The sequence below is a fragment of the Ranitomeya variabilis genome, chromosome 4, assembly GCF_051348905.1.
Source record: "Ranitomeya variabilis isolate aRanVar5 chromosome 4, aRanVar5.hap1, whole genome shotgun sequence".
Classification (NCBI taxonomy): Eukaryota; Metazoa; Chordata; class Amphibia; order Anura; family Dendrobatidae; genus Ranitomeya; species Ranitomeya variabilis.
In genome coordinates, this window is record NC_135235.1 from 248782821 (window position 1) to 248796596 (window position 13776).

The 13776-nt window shown below is 42.6% G+C and overlaps 1 protein-coding gene across 7 annotated transcripts in view; it reads right to left on the reverse strand.

Annotated features, from left to right (window-relative positions):
* KCNJ5 (potassium inwardly rectifying channel subfamily J member 5) overlaps positions 1-13776 on the reverse strand; it is a 125318-nt gene that overhangs the window by 101297 nt on the left and 10245 nt on the right. The gene's annotated exons all lie outside the window — the stretch shown is intronic.

Genomic DNA, 13776 nt, shown 5'->3' on the forward strand with positions numbered 1-13776 from the left:
GAAAAAAAAGTACTTTTTCATTTTTGCGGATCAATTTGTGAAGCACCTGGGGGTTTAAAGTGCTCACTATGCCTCTAGATGAGTTCCTTGGGGGGTCTAGTTTCCAAAATGGGGTCACTTGTGGAGGAGCTCCAATGTTTAGGCACACAGGGGCTTTCCAAACGCGACATGGTGTCCGCTAACGATGGAGATAATTTTTCATTCAAAAAGTCAAATGGCGCTCCTTCCCTTCCGAGCCTTACCATGTGCCCAAACAGTGGTTTACCCCACATGTGAGGTATTGGTGTACTCAGGAGAAATTTCCCAACAAAATTTAGGATCCATTTATCCTGTTGCCCATGTGAAAATGAAAAAATTGAGGCTAAAATAATTTTTTTGTGAAAAAAAAGTACTTTTTAATTTTTACGGATCAATTTGTGAAGCACCTGGGGGTTTAAAGTGCTCACTATGCTTCTAGATAAGTTCCTTGGGGGGTCTAGTTTCCAAAATGTGGTCACTTGTGGGGGAGCTCCAATGTTTAGGCACACGGGGGCTCTCCAAACGCGACATGGTGTCCGCTAAAGATTGGAGCCAATATTTCATTCAAAAAGTCAAATGGCGCTCCTTCCCTTCCGAGCCCTGCCGTGCGCCCAAACAGTGGTTTACCCCCACATATGAGGTATCAGCGTACTCAGGACAAATTGGACAACAACGTCCGTGGTCCAGTTTCTCCTTTTACCCTTGGGAAAATAAAAAATTGTTGCTAAAAGATCATTTTTGTGACTAAAAAGTTAAATGTTCATTTTTTCCTTCCATGTTGCTTCTGCTGCTGTGAAACACCTGAAGGGTTAATAAACTTCTTGAATGTGGTTTTGAGCACCTTGAGGGGTGCAGTTTTTAGAATGGTGTCACTTTTGGGTATTTTCAGCCATATAGAACCCTCAAACTGACTTCAAATGTGAGGTGGTCCCTAAAAAAAATGGTTTTGTAAATTTTGTTGTAAAAATGAGAAATCACTGGTCAAATTTTAACCCTTATAACTTCCTAGCAAAAAAAAAATTTGTTTCCAAAATTGTGCTGATGTAAAGTAGACATGTGGGAAATGTTATTTATTAACTATTTTGTGTCACATAACTCTCTGGTTTAACAGAATAAAAATTCAAAATGTGAAAATTGCTAAATTTTCAAAATTTTTGCCAAATTTCCGTTTTTTTCACAAATAAACTCAGAAATTATCGACCTAAATTTACCACTAACATGAAGCCCAATATGTCACGAAAAAACAATCTCAGAATCGCTAGGATCCGTTGAAGCGTTCCTGAGTTATTACCTCATAAAGGGACACTGGTCAGAATTGCAAAAAACGGCAAGGTCATGAAGGGGTTAACCCCTTCATGACCCAGCCTATTTTGGCCTTAATGGCCTTGCCGTTTTTTGCAATTCTGACCAGTGTCCCTTTATGAGGTAATAACTCGGGAACGCTTCAACGGATCGTAGCGATTCTGAGATTGTTTTTTCGTGACATATTGGGCTTCATGTTAGTGGTAAATTTAGGTCGATAATTTCTGCGTTTATTTGTGAAAAAAATGGAAATTTGGCGAAAATTTTGAAAATTTTGCAATTTTCACATTTTGAATTTTTATTCTGTTAAACCAGAGAGTTATGTGACACAAAATAGTTAATAAATAACATTTCCCACATGTCTACTTTACATCAGCACAATTTTGGAAACAACATTTTTTTTTTGCTAGGAAGTTATAAGGGTTAAAATTTGACCAGTGATTTCTCATTTTTACAACAAAATTTACAAAACCATTTTTTTTAGGGACCACCTCACATTTGAAGTCAATTTGAGGGTTCTATATGGCTGAAAATACCCAAAAGTGACACCATTCTAAAAACTGCACCCCTCAAGGTGCTCAAAACCACATTCAAGAAGTTTATTAACCCTTCAGGTGTTTCACAGCAGCAGAAGCAACATGGAAGGAAAAAATGAACATTTAACCTTTTAGTCACAAAAATGATCTTTTAGCAACAATTTTTTTATTTTCCCAAGGGTAAAAGGAGAAACTGGACCACGGACGTTGTTGTCCAATTTGTTCTGAGTACGCTGATACCTCATATGTGGGGGTAAACCACTGTTTGGGCGCACGGCAGAACTCGGAAGGGAAGGAGCTCCATTTGACTTTTTGAATGAAAAATTGGCTCCAATCTTTAGCGGACACCATGTCGCGTTTGGAGAGCCCCCGTGTGCCTAAACATTGGAGCTCCCCCACAAGTGACCCCATTTTGGAAACTAGACACCCCAAGGAACTTATCTACACTCACCGGCCACTTTATTAGGTACACCATGCTAGTAACGGGTTGGACCCCCTTTTGCCTTCAGAACTGCCTCAATTCTTCGTGGCATAGATTCAACAAGGTGCTGGAAGCATTCCTCAGAGATTTTGGTCCATATTGACATGATGGCATCACACAGTTGCCGCAGATTTGTCGGCTGCACATCCCAAAGATGCTCCATACAAGGCAGGATGGATCCATGCTTTCATGTTGTTTACGCCAAATTCTGACCCTACCATCCGAATGTCGCAGCAGAAATCGAGACTCATCAGACCAAGCAACGTTTTTCCAATCTTCTACTGTCCAATTTCGATGAGCTTGTACAAATTGTAGCCTCAGTTTCCTGTTCTTAGCTGAAAGGAGTGGTACCCGGTGTGGTCTTCTGCTGCTGTAGCCCATCTGTCTCAAAGTTCGACGCACTGTGCGTTCAGAGATGCTCTTAGGCCTACCTTGGTTGTAACGGGTGGCGATTTGAGTCACTGTTGCCTTTCTATCAGCTCGAACCAGTCTGCCCATTCTCCTCTGACCTCTGGCATCAACAAGGCATTTCCGCCCACAGAACTGCCGCTCACTGGATTTTTTTTCTTTTTCGGACCATTCTCTGTAAACCCTAGAGATGGTTGTGCGTGAAAATCCCAGTAGATCAGCAGTTTCTGAAATACTCAGACCAGCCCTTCTGGCACCAACAACCATGCCACGTTCAAAGGCACTCAAATCACCTTTCTTCCCCATACTGATGCTCGGTTTGAACTGCAGGAGATTGTCTTGACCATGTCTACATGCCTAAATGCACTGAGTTGCCGCCATGTGATTGGCTGATTAGAAATTAAGTGTTAACAAGAAGTTGGACAGGTGTAACTAATAAAGTGGCCGGTGAGTGTAGATGCATAGTGAGCACTTTAAACCCCCAGGTGCTTCAAAAATTGATCCGTAAAAATGAAAAAGTACTTTTTTTTCACAAAAAAATTATTTTAGCCTCAATTTTTTAATTTTCACATGGGCAACAGGATAAAATGGATCCTAAAATTTGTTGGGCAATTTCTCCTGAGTACACTGATACCTCACATGTGGGGGTAAACCACTGTTTGGGCACATGGTAAGTCTCGGAAGGGAAGGAGCGCCATTTGACTTTTTGAATGAAAAATTATCTCCATCGTTAGCGGACACCATGTCGCGTTTGGAGAGCCCCTGTGTGACTAAACATTGGAGCTTCCCCACAAGTGACCTCATTTTGGAAAGGAGACCCCCCAAGGAACTTATCTAGATGCATAGTGAGCACTTTAAACCAACAAGTGCTTCACAGAAGTTTATAACGCAGAGCCGTGAAAATAAAAAATAATTTTTCTTTCCTCAAAAATGATTTTTAGCCCAGAATTTTTTATTTTCCCAAGGGTAACAGGAGAAATTGGACCCCAAATGTTGTTGTCCAGTTTGTCCTGAGTACGATGATACCCCATATGTGGGGGTAAACCACTGTTTGGGCGCACGGCAGGGCTTGGAAGGGAAGGCACGCCATTTGGCTTTTTGAATGGAAAATTAGCTCCAATCATTAGCGGACACCATGTCGCGTTTGGAGAGCCCCTGTGTGCCTAAACATTGGAGCTTCCCCATAAGTGACCCCATTTTGGAAACTAGACCTCCCAAGGAACTAATCTAGATGTGTGGTGAGCACTTTGAACCCCCAAGTGCTTCACAGAAGTTTATAACGCAGAGCCATGAAAATAAAAAATAATTTTTCTTTTCTCAAAATTTTTTTTTTAGCCCTGAATTTTTTATTTTCCCAAGGGTAACAGGGGAAATTTGACCCCAACAGTTGTTGTCCAGTTTCTCCTGAGTACGCCGATACCCCATATGTGGGGGTAAACCACTGCTTGGGCACACGTCGGGGTTCGGAAGGGAAGTAGTGACGTTTTGAAATGCAGACTTTGATGGAATGCTCTGCGGGCATCATGTTGCGTTTGCAGAGCCCCTGATGTGCCTAAACAGTAGAAACTCCCCACAAGTGACCCCATTTTGGAAACTAAACCCCCAAGGGAACTTATCTAGATGTGTGGTGAGCACTTTGAACCCCCAAGTGCTTCACAGAAGTTTATAACGCAGAGCCGTGAAAATAAAAAATCATTTTTCTTTCCTCAAAAATAATTTTTTAGCCCGCAATTTTTTATTTTCCCAAGGGTTACAGGAGAAATTGGACCCCAAAAGTTGTTGATCAGTTTCTCCTGAGTACGCTGGTACCCCATATGTGGGGGTAAAGCACTGTTTGGGCACACGTCGGGGCTCGGAAGGGAGAGAGCACCATTTTACTTTTTCAACGCAAGATTGGCTGGAATCAATGGTGGCGCCGTGTCGCGTTTGGAGACCCCCTGATGTGCCTAAAAAGTGGAAACCCCTCAATTCTAACTCCAACACTAACCCCAACACACCCCTAACTCTAATCACAACCCTAACCACAACCCTAACCCCAACACACCCCTAACCCTAGTCTTACCCCTAATTCCAACTCTAAGGCTATGTGCTCACGTTGCGGATTTGTGTGGATTTTTCCGCAGTTTTTGAAAAATCTGCAGGTAAAACGCACTGCGCTTTACCTGCGGATTTACCGCGGATTTCCAGTGTTTTTTGTGTGGATTTCACTTGCGGATTCCTATTATGGAGCAGGTGTAAAACGGTGCGGAATTGCACAAAGAATTGACATGCTGCGGAAAATACAACGCAGCGTTTCCGCGCTGTATTTTCCGCACCATGGGCACAGCGGATTTGGTTTTCCATAGGTTTACGTGGTACTGTAAACGTGATGGAAAACTGATACGAATCCGCAGCGACCAATCCGCTGCGGATCCGCAGCCAAATCCGCACCGTGTGCACATAGCCTAATTCTAACCCTAAGTGCAACCCTAACCCTAAGTGCAACCCTAGCCCTAAGTGCAACCCTAGCCCTAAGTGCAACCCTAGCCCTAAGTGCAACCCTAGCCCTAAGTGCAACCCTAAGTGCAACCCTAGCCCTAAGTGCAACCCTAAGTGCAACCCTAGCCCTAAGTGCAACCCTAAGTGCAACCCTAGCCCTAAGTGCAACCCTAAGTGCAACCCTAGCCCTAAGTGCAACCCTAAGTGCAACCCTAGCCCTAAGTGCAACCCTAAGTGCAACCCTAGCCCTAAGTGCAACCCTAAGTGCAACCCTAAGTGCAACCCTACCCCTAACCCTACCCCTAACCGTACCCCTAACCCTACCCCTAATGGAAAAACAAAAATAATTATATTTTCTGTATTTTATTATTGTCCCTACCTATGGGGGTGATAAAGGGGGTGATTTATTTACTATTTTTTTTATTTTGATCGCTGTGATAGAACTTATCACAGCGACCAAAATGTGCAGGAACGAATCTGCCGGCTGGCAGATTCGGCGGGCGCACTGCGCATGCGCCCGCCATTTTCCAAGATGGCGGCGCCCATGAAGCAGACGGCCGGACACCGGGAGGGACATCGGAGCTATGTAAGTATGGGGGGGTGGGACCGGAACACGGGGGGGGGGGGGGGGGGAATCGGAGGACCTGGGGAGCGGACAGGAGGACCGGGGGAGCCGACAGGAAGGAGGAGGGGAGCGGAACGGAGATCGGGGCAAAAAGGACGACTGGGGGGGCGATCGGTGGGGTGGGGTGGGGGCAGATCGGGGTCTCCAGCCATGGCAGATGCTATTGCAGCATCGGCCATGGCTGGATTGTAATATTTCACCATTTTCATAGGTGAAATATTACAAATCGCTCTGATTGGCAGTTTCACTTTCAACAGCCAATCAGAGCGATCGTAGCCACGGGGGGGTGAAGCCACCCCCCCTGGGCTGAAGTACCACTCCCCCTGTCTCTGCAGATCGGGTAAAATGGGAGTTAACCCCTTCACCCGATCTGCAGGGACGCGATCATTCTGTGACACAGCATATGCGTCACAGGTCGGATTGGCACCGACTTTCATGACGCATACGCTGTGTCACAGGTCGGGAAGGGGTTAATCAATATTTCGATATGAATATTTAAAATGTATTTTATTAATATAATTTGCCATTCATCAATTGATTGCCATTTGGGGTCATGCTCTGATATTTAAAATTGTGTGCCATATATGTTAGTAGTGATCCTTCTTTCAACCTCTATTTTTCCGGCATTTGTCATATTCCTGAACATTTTTTAATCATGTTTTGAATAAATTAATAAACCATTGCAGCTTTTTAAAAATATTTGTGTGTCAACTTCCAGAGATTTTTCTTGCGCCTTGTGTTTGAATATGGAGCATGAAGACTAAGGTTGTACAGTTACAGATTATGTAAGAACCTTAAGCAAGAAACAACTGGATGCTACCAGAATATTCAGTCCACACGATACACACCGCCATGTACGAGACGGAAAATGAATTTCAAATGAAGAGCGATAAAACCGATGTAGATAATACTCTGTTTACACATAAGTGGCTAATTTATAAACAATGGGAAAAAAAAGTTCTAAGAGTGATCCCAGCACAAAACGAGAAGAAAAAAATAAAATACAATTACTGGTATATACTGAAGGTTAAAACAATCCAATCATTTACTGGGTCCCCATGCTGCAAGTAATTACCGTAAATAGATGACCGAGAAGTGACCCAATGATATACAGTTGTGCTGAAAGTTTACACACCCCGGCAGAATTTCCGCTTTCTTGGCCTTTTTTCAGAGAATATGAATGATAATACCAAAACTTTTCATTCACTCATGATTAGTGGTTGGGTGAAGCCATTTATTGTCAGACTACTGTGTTTTCTCTTTTCAAAAAATAATGACAACCCAAAACATCCAAATGACCCTGATCAAAAGTTCACATCCCCCATTTCTTAGTACCGTGTATTGCCCCCTCTAACATCAATGACAGCTTGAAGTATTTTGTGGTAGTTGTGGATAAGGTTCTTTATTTTCTCAGATGGTAAAGCTGCCCACTCTTCGTGGCAAAAAGCCTCCAGTTCCTGTAAATTCTTGGGCTGTCTAGCATGAACTGCACGCTTGAGATCTCCCCAGAGTGGCTCAATGATACTGAGGTCAGGAGACTGAGATGGCAAATCAGGGACCTCAAGGGTCATCGTGTCCGACCCCCTGCTCAATGCAGGATTCACTAAACCATCTCAGACGGATGTCCAGTCTCTGAAGGCTTCCATTGAAGGAGAACTCACCACCTTTCGTGGAAGAGTGCTCCACACATTTATCACCCTCACTGTCAAAAAGATTTTTCTTATATTTAATCTGTATCTTCTCCCCTTCAGTTTCATTCCATTGCTTCTCGTGTTTCCATGTGCATGAGGATAAGGATGATCCCTCTACACTGTGATAGCCCTTCAGATATACACACGTGGTCAAAATTGTTGGTACCCCTCATTTAATGACAGAAAAACCCACAATGGTCGCAGAAATAACTTGAAGATGGTCTTAGAACATTTACCTTTAACATGCTTGTCTATAATTTTCTTTCTACTCTCCTGAGACAAGTCTTTCCTTCGCTTCCTCTGGTCCATATTCAGTGTGATACACACCATGTCACCAAACAGCACAGTGAGTATCTGTAGCACTATATACCGGCCACTCACTGATTCCAGGATTGTAGACACCGGTGATGCTAGGTAGTGGGCACACCGCAATTTAACATGTCCTTTCTGTTACATTATTTTCAGGGATACCATCATTTCTTTTTTTCATTTTTTTTTTAAATTCTGTGGAAGAATGGTTGAGAAGCAACATCTGACTTTCATTTGTTCATTTTCCAAGATTTTTTATTATTACTTTTGTCAGATTCAAGTTATTTCTGTGACCATTGTGGGTTTTTCTGTCATTAAATGAGGGGTACCACCAATTTTGACCGTGCATGTAGACAGCTATTAAGTCTCCTCTTTGCCTTCTTTTTTGAAAGCTAAATATTCCCAGATTCTTTAACCGTTCCTCGTAGGACATAATTTGCGGTCCACTCACCATCCTGGTAGCTCTTAAAATGTGTTGCCCAGAACTGGACACAGTATTCCAGATGAGGCCTGACCAAGGAGTAGTAGAGCGGGATAATTACTTCAAGTGATCTAGACTCTATGCTTCTCTTAATACATCCCAGAACTGCATTTGCCTTTTTGCTGCTGCATCACACTGTTAACTCATGTGCAGTCTGCGATCTATTAGTATACACAAGTCTTTTTCACACGTGCTGTTGCTTAGTTCTATTCCTTCCATTCTATAGATGTAATTTTTATTTTTCTTGCCCAGATGTAGAATCTTGCATTTCGCTCTATTAACCCCTTAAGCCCCGAGGGTGGTTTGCACGTTAATGACCGGGCCAATTTTTACAATTCTGACCACTGTCCCTTTATGAGGTTATAACTCTGGAACGCTTCAACGGATCTTGGCGATTCGGACATTGTTTTCTCGTGAGATATTCTACTTCATGCTATTGGTAAAATTTATTCGATATAACTTGCGTTTATTTGTGAAAAAAAAACGGAAATTTGGCGAAAATTATGAAAATTTCACAATTTTCCAACTTTGAATTTTTATGCCCTTAAATCACAGAGATGTGTCACGCAAAATACTTAATAAATAACATTTTCCACATGTCTACTTTACATCAGCACAATTTTGGAACTCAAATTTTTTTTTGTTAGGGAGTTATAAGGGTTAAAAGTTGACCAGAAATGTCTCATTTTTACAACACCATTTTTTTTTTTTTAGGGACCACATCTCATTTGAAGTTATTTTGAGGGGTCTATATGATAGAAAATACCCAAGTGTGACACCATTCTAAAAACTGCACCCCTCAAGGTGCTCAAAACCACATTCAAGAAGTTTATTAACCCTTCAGGTGTTTCACAGGAATTTTTGGAATGTTTAAATAAAAATGAACATTTAACTTTTTTTCACACAAAATTTACTTCAGCTCCAATTTGTTTTATTTTACCTAGGGTAACAGGAGAAAATGGACCTCAAAAGTTGTTGTACAATTTGTCCTGAGTACGCCGATACCCCATATGTGGGGGTAAACCACTGTTTGGGCGCATGGTAGAGCTCAGAAGGAAAGGAGCGCCATTTGACTTTTCAATGCAAAATTGACTGGAATTTATATGGGAAGCCATGTTGCGTTTGGAGAGCCCCTGATGTGCCTAAACATTGAAACCCCCCACAAGTGACACCATTTTGGAAAGTAGACCCCCTAAGGAACTTATCTAGATGTGTGGTGAGCACTTTGACCCACCAAGTGCTTCACAGAAGTTTATAATGCAGAGCCGTAAAAATAAAAAATCATTTTTTCACAGAAGTGATCTTTTCGCCCCAATTTTTTATTTTCCCAAGGGTAAGAGAAGAAATTAGACCACAAAAGTTGTTGTGCAATTTGTCCTGAGTACAACGATACCCCATATGTGGGGGTAAACCACTGTTTGGGCGCATAGCAGAGCTCGGAAGGGAAGGAGCGCCATTTCACTTTTCAATGCAAAATTGACTGGAATTGAGATGGGACACCATGTCGCGTTTGGAGAGCCCCTGATGTGCCTAAACATTAAAACCCCCTCAAGTGGCACCATTTTGGAAAGTAGACCCCCTAAGGAACTTATCTAGATGGGTTTTGAGAGCTTTGAACCCCCAAGTGTTTCACTACAGTTTATAACGCAGAGCCATGAAAATAAAAATTCTTTTTTTTTCTTTCAGAAAAATGATTTTTTTTAGCTCCCAGTTTTGTATTTTTACAAGGGTAACAGGATAAATTGGACCCCAAAAGTTGTTGTCCATTTTGTCCTGAGTACGCTGATACCCCATATGTGGGGGGAACCACTGTTTGGGCACATGGCAGAGCTCGGAAGGGAAGGAGCGCCATTTGGAATGCAGACTTAGATTGATTGGTCTGCAGGCGTCACGTTGCATTTGCAGAGCCCCTGATGTACCCAAGCAGTGCAAACCCCCCACAAGTGACTCCATATTGGAAACTAGACCTCCCAAGGAACTTATCTAGATGTGTTGTGAGAACTTTGAACCCCAAAGTGTTTCACTACAGTTTATAACGCAGAGCCGTGAAAATAAAAACTCTTTTTTTTTTTTTTCACAAAAATGATTTTTAGCCCCCCCAATTTTTATTTTCCCAAGGATAACAAGGGAACTTGGACCCCAAAAGTTGTTGTCCAATTGGTCCCGAGTACGCTGATGCCCCATATGTTGGGGTAAACCCCTGTTTGGGCGCACGGGAGAGCTCGGAAGGGAAGGAGCACGGTTTCACTTTTACAACGCAGAATTGTCTGGAATTGAGATCGGACGCCATGTCGCGTTTGGAGAGCCCCTGATGTGCCTGAACAGTGGAAACTCCCCAATTCTACCTGAAACTCTAATCCAAACACACCCCTAACCCTAATCCCATCTGTAACCCTAACCACACCCCTAACCCTGACATACCCCTAATTCTAATCCCAACCGTAAATGTAATCCAAACCCTAACCCTAACTTTAGCCCCAACCCTAACTTTAGCCCCAACCCTATCCCTAACTTTAGCCCCAACCCTAGCCGCAACCCTAACCCTAGCCATAACCCTAGCCCTAACCCTAGCCCTAATGGGAAAATGGAAATAAATACATTTTTTTTATTTTATTATTTTTCCCTAACTAAGGGGGTGATGAAGGGGGGTTTGATTTACTTTTATAGCGTTTTTTATATCGGATTTTTATGATTGGCAGCTGTCACACTCTAAAAGACGCTTTTTATAGCAAAAAAGTTTTTGCGTCTCCACATTTTGAGACCTATAATTTTTCCGTATTTTGGTCCACAGAGTCATGTGAGGTCTTGTTTTTTGCGGGACGAGTTGACGTTTTTATTGGTAACATGTTCGGGCACCGGAGATTTTTTGATCGCTTTTTATTCCGATTTTTGTGAGGCAGAATGACCAAAAACCAGCTATTCATGAATTTCTTTTGGGGGAGGCGTTTATACCGTTCCACGTTTGGTAAAATTGATAAAGCAGTTTTATTCGTCGGGTCAGTACGATTACAGCGATACCTCATTTATATCATTTTTTATGTTTCGGCTCTTTTATACGATAAAAGCTATTTTATAGAAAAAAATAATTATTTCGGCATCGCTTTATTCTGAGGACTATAACTTTTATTTTTTCTTTGATGACGCTGTATGGCGGCTCGTTTTTTGCGGGACAAGATGACGTTTTCAGCGGTACCATGGTTATTTATATCCGTCTTTTTGATCGCGTGTTATTCCACTTTTTGTTCGGCGGTATGATAATAAAGCGTTGTTTTTTTGGTTCTTTTTTTTTTTTTTCGTATGGCGTTCACTGAAGGGGTTAACTAGTGGGACAGTTTTATAGGTTGGGTCGTTACGGACGCGGCGATACTAAATATGTGTACTTTTATTGTTTGGGTTTTTTTTAGATAAAGAAATGTATTTATGGGAATATTATTTTTGTTTCTTCTTTATTTAGGATTTTTTTTTTTTTTTACACATGTGAAAATTTTTTTTTTTTACTCTGTCCCAGGGGGGGGACATCACAGATCGCCGATCTGATAGAGTGCTATGCAAACTATCAGATCGGCGATCATACTTTCATCGGAGCAGCCTGCTCCGACCCGGAAGTACTCCCTGCAGGACCCGGATGCAGCCCCGCAGCCATTTTGGATCCGGGGCCTGCAGGGAGGAGACGCTCGGTACAAGGTGAGTCATGTTTGATCGCGGTGTGCCGGGGGTTAATGTGCCGGGGGCGGTCCGTGACCGCTCCTGGCACATAGTGCCGGATGTCAGCTGCGATAGGCAGCTGACACCCGTCCGCGATCGGCCGCGCTCCCCCCGTGAGCGCGGCCGATCGCTATGACGTACTATCCCGTCGGTGGGAATTAAGGCCCACCCCACCTCGACGGGATAGTACGTCATATGGGATTAAGGGGTTAATTACCGTTCTATTAGACGTTGCCCATTGTTCAAGCTTCTCTAGATCCTTCTGAATCCTTTCTCTCTCTTCTCTAGTATTAGCTATCCCTCCAAGCTTTGCATCGTCTGCAAATTTGGTAAGTTTGCCTTCAGTTCCCTTATCTAGATCATTTATTAAAATGTTGAACAACACTGGGGCCAGGACAGAGCATTGTGGTACGCCACTTGATACACTCTTCCAATTGGATGTGCAACCTTGGTTCAGATTCATCCATTTATTAGATTGTGCTTTTGTTTTGGCTACAACACACTCAGCCATTACCAGGCTATGACTCCAGCTATGGCCTGGCTACCTCTTGAGCCCTATAAGTGGAGCCATATTAGTCGTCACCTATAAACTACCTTCCTACAAAGGAAGATAGGAAATCTGTAATTTTGTTGGTATATTCAGTAAAAATATATAACTTTTACAATGAGTTTTTGAAAAGACATGTCAATGATGATGATTGGATGCAGACATAAGTTAAGGTACCGTCTCACAGTGGCACTTTGGTCGCTAAGAGGGCACGATCCGTGACGCTCCAGCGTCGCTCCATTATCGCTCCAGCGTCGTAGACTGCGGTCACACTTCGCAATGCACGGCGCAGGAGCGATAATTTCATGACGTATTTGCAATGTAGAAGTCGTACGGGACAGTCGTACGGGCATGTCATATCGTGCACACCTTTGTTACACGATGCGATCATGCCGCCACAGCGGGACACTTGACGACGAAAGAAAGTTTCAAACGATCTGCTACGACGATTCTCAGCGGGGTCCCTGATCGCAGTAGCGTGACAGACACAGCGAGATCGTAAGTATATCGCTGGAACGTCACAGATCGTGCCGTCGTAGCGACCAAAGTGCCACTGTGAGACGGTACCCTTACCCTTAGAAGTGTTACTTTTAAGAGACAATATGATGTCTCTGTACAGTAATATAGTAAAAAAAGTGACACATTAGAAGAAACCATGTACCAACATATGCTTTGTTAGACACGTGAAGTTTTCTCCATCCTCAGTAATTTTCTACATTACAATCTGCAGCCAAAAAAATAAAATTGCAAATTATACACATATCTTGAAAGCCCTCTAATTCACAAAATAGCCTTATGAACAAAGAAAGTTCCAATAGCTTGCCTCTAACTTAGTGTCAGACATCATAAGATTATAATTGAACATTTACTGGCGTTCTTCAGTACAAATACACAGAAAAGCTTTAGTGCTTCAATGCACACATATCAATGGCAGGAATGCTACTATATATACTCGCCTAAAGGAAGCGTCAATCAAATGTACCAGCAGCCGCACTAATATTAGCCATCACCAATGTGCACCATTGATTAGTATGTGGGAGGCCATGGCCCGAGATTACCAGGTTTACTTCTGCCTTTATAATACAAGTTGACTAACAAGATAATGGCCTGAGATGAAGTAATTTGTTATCATCAAACACCAGAGAAGGTTTTGGCAGCTATTTCAGTCCCTCTATCAACATCAAGGAGTGGTGCA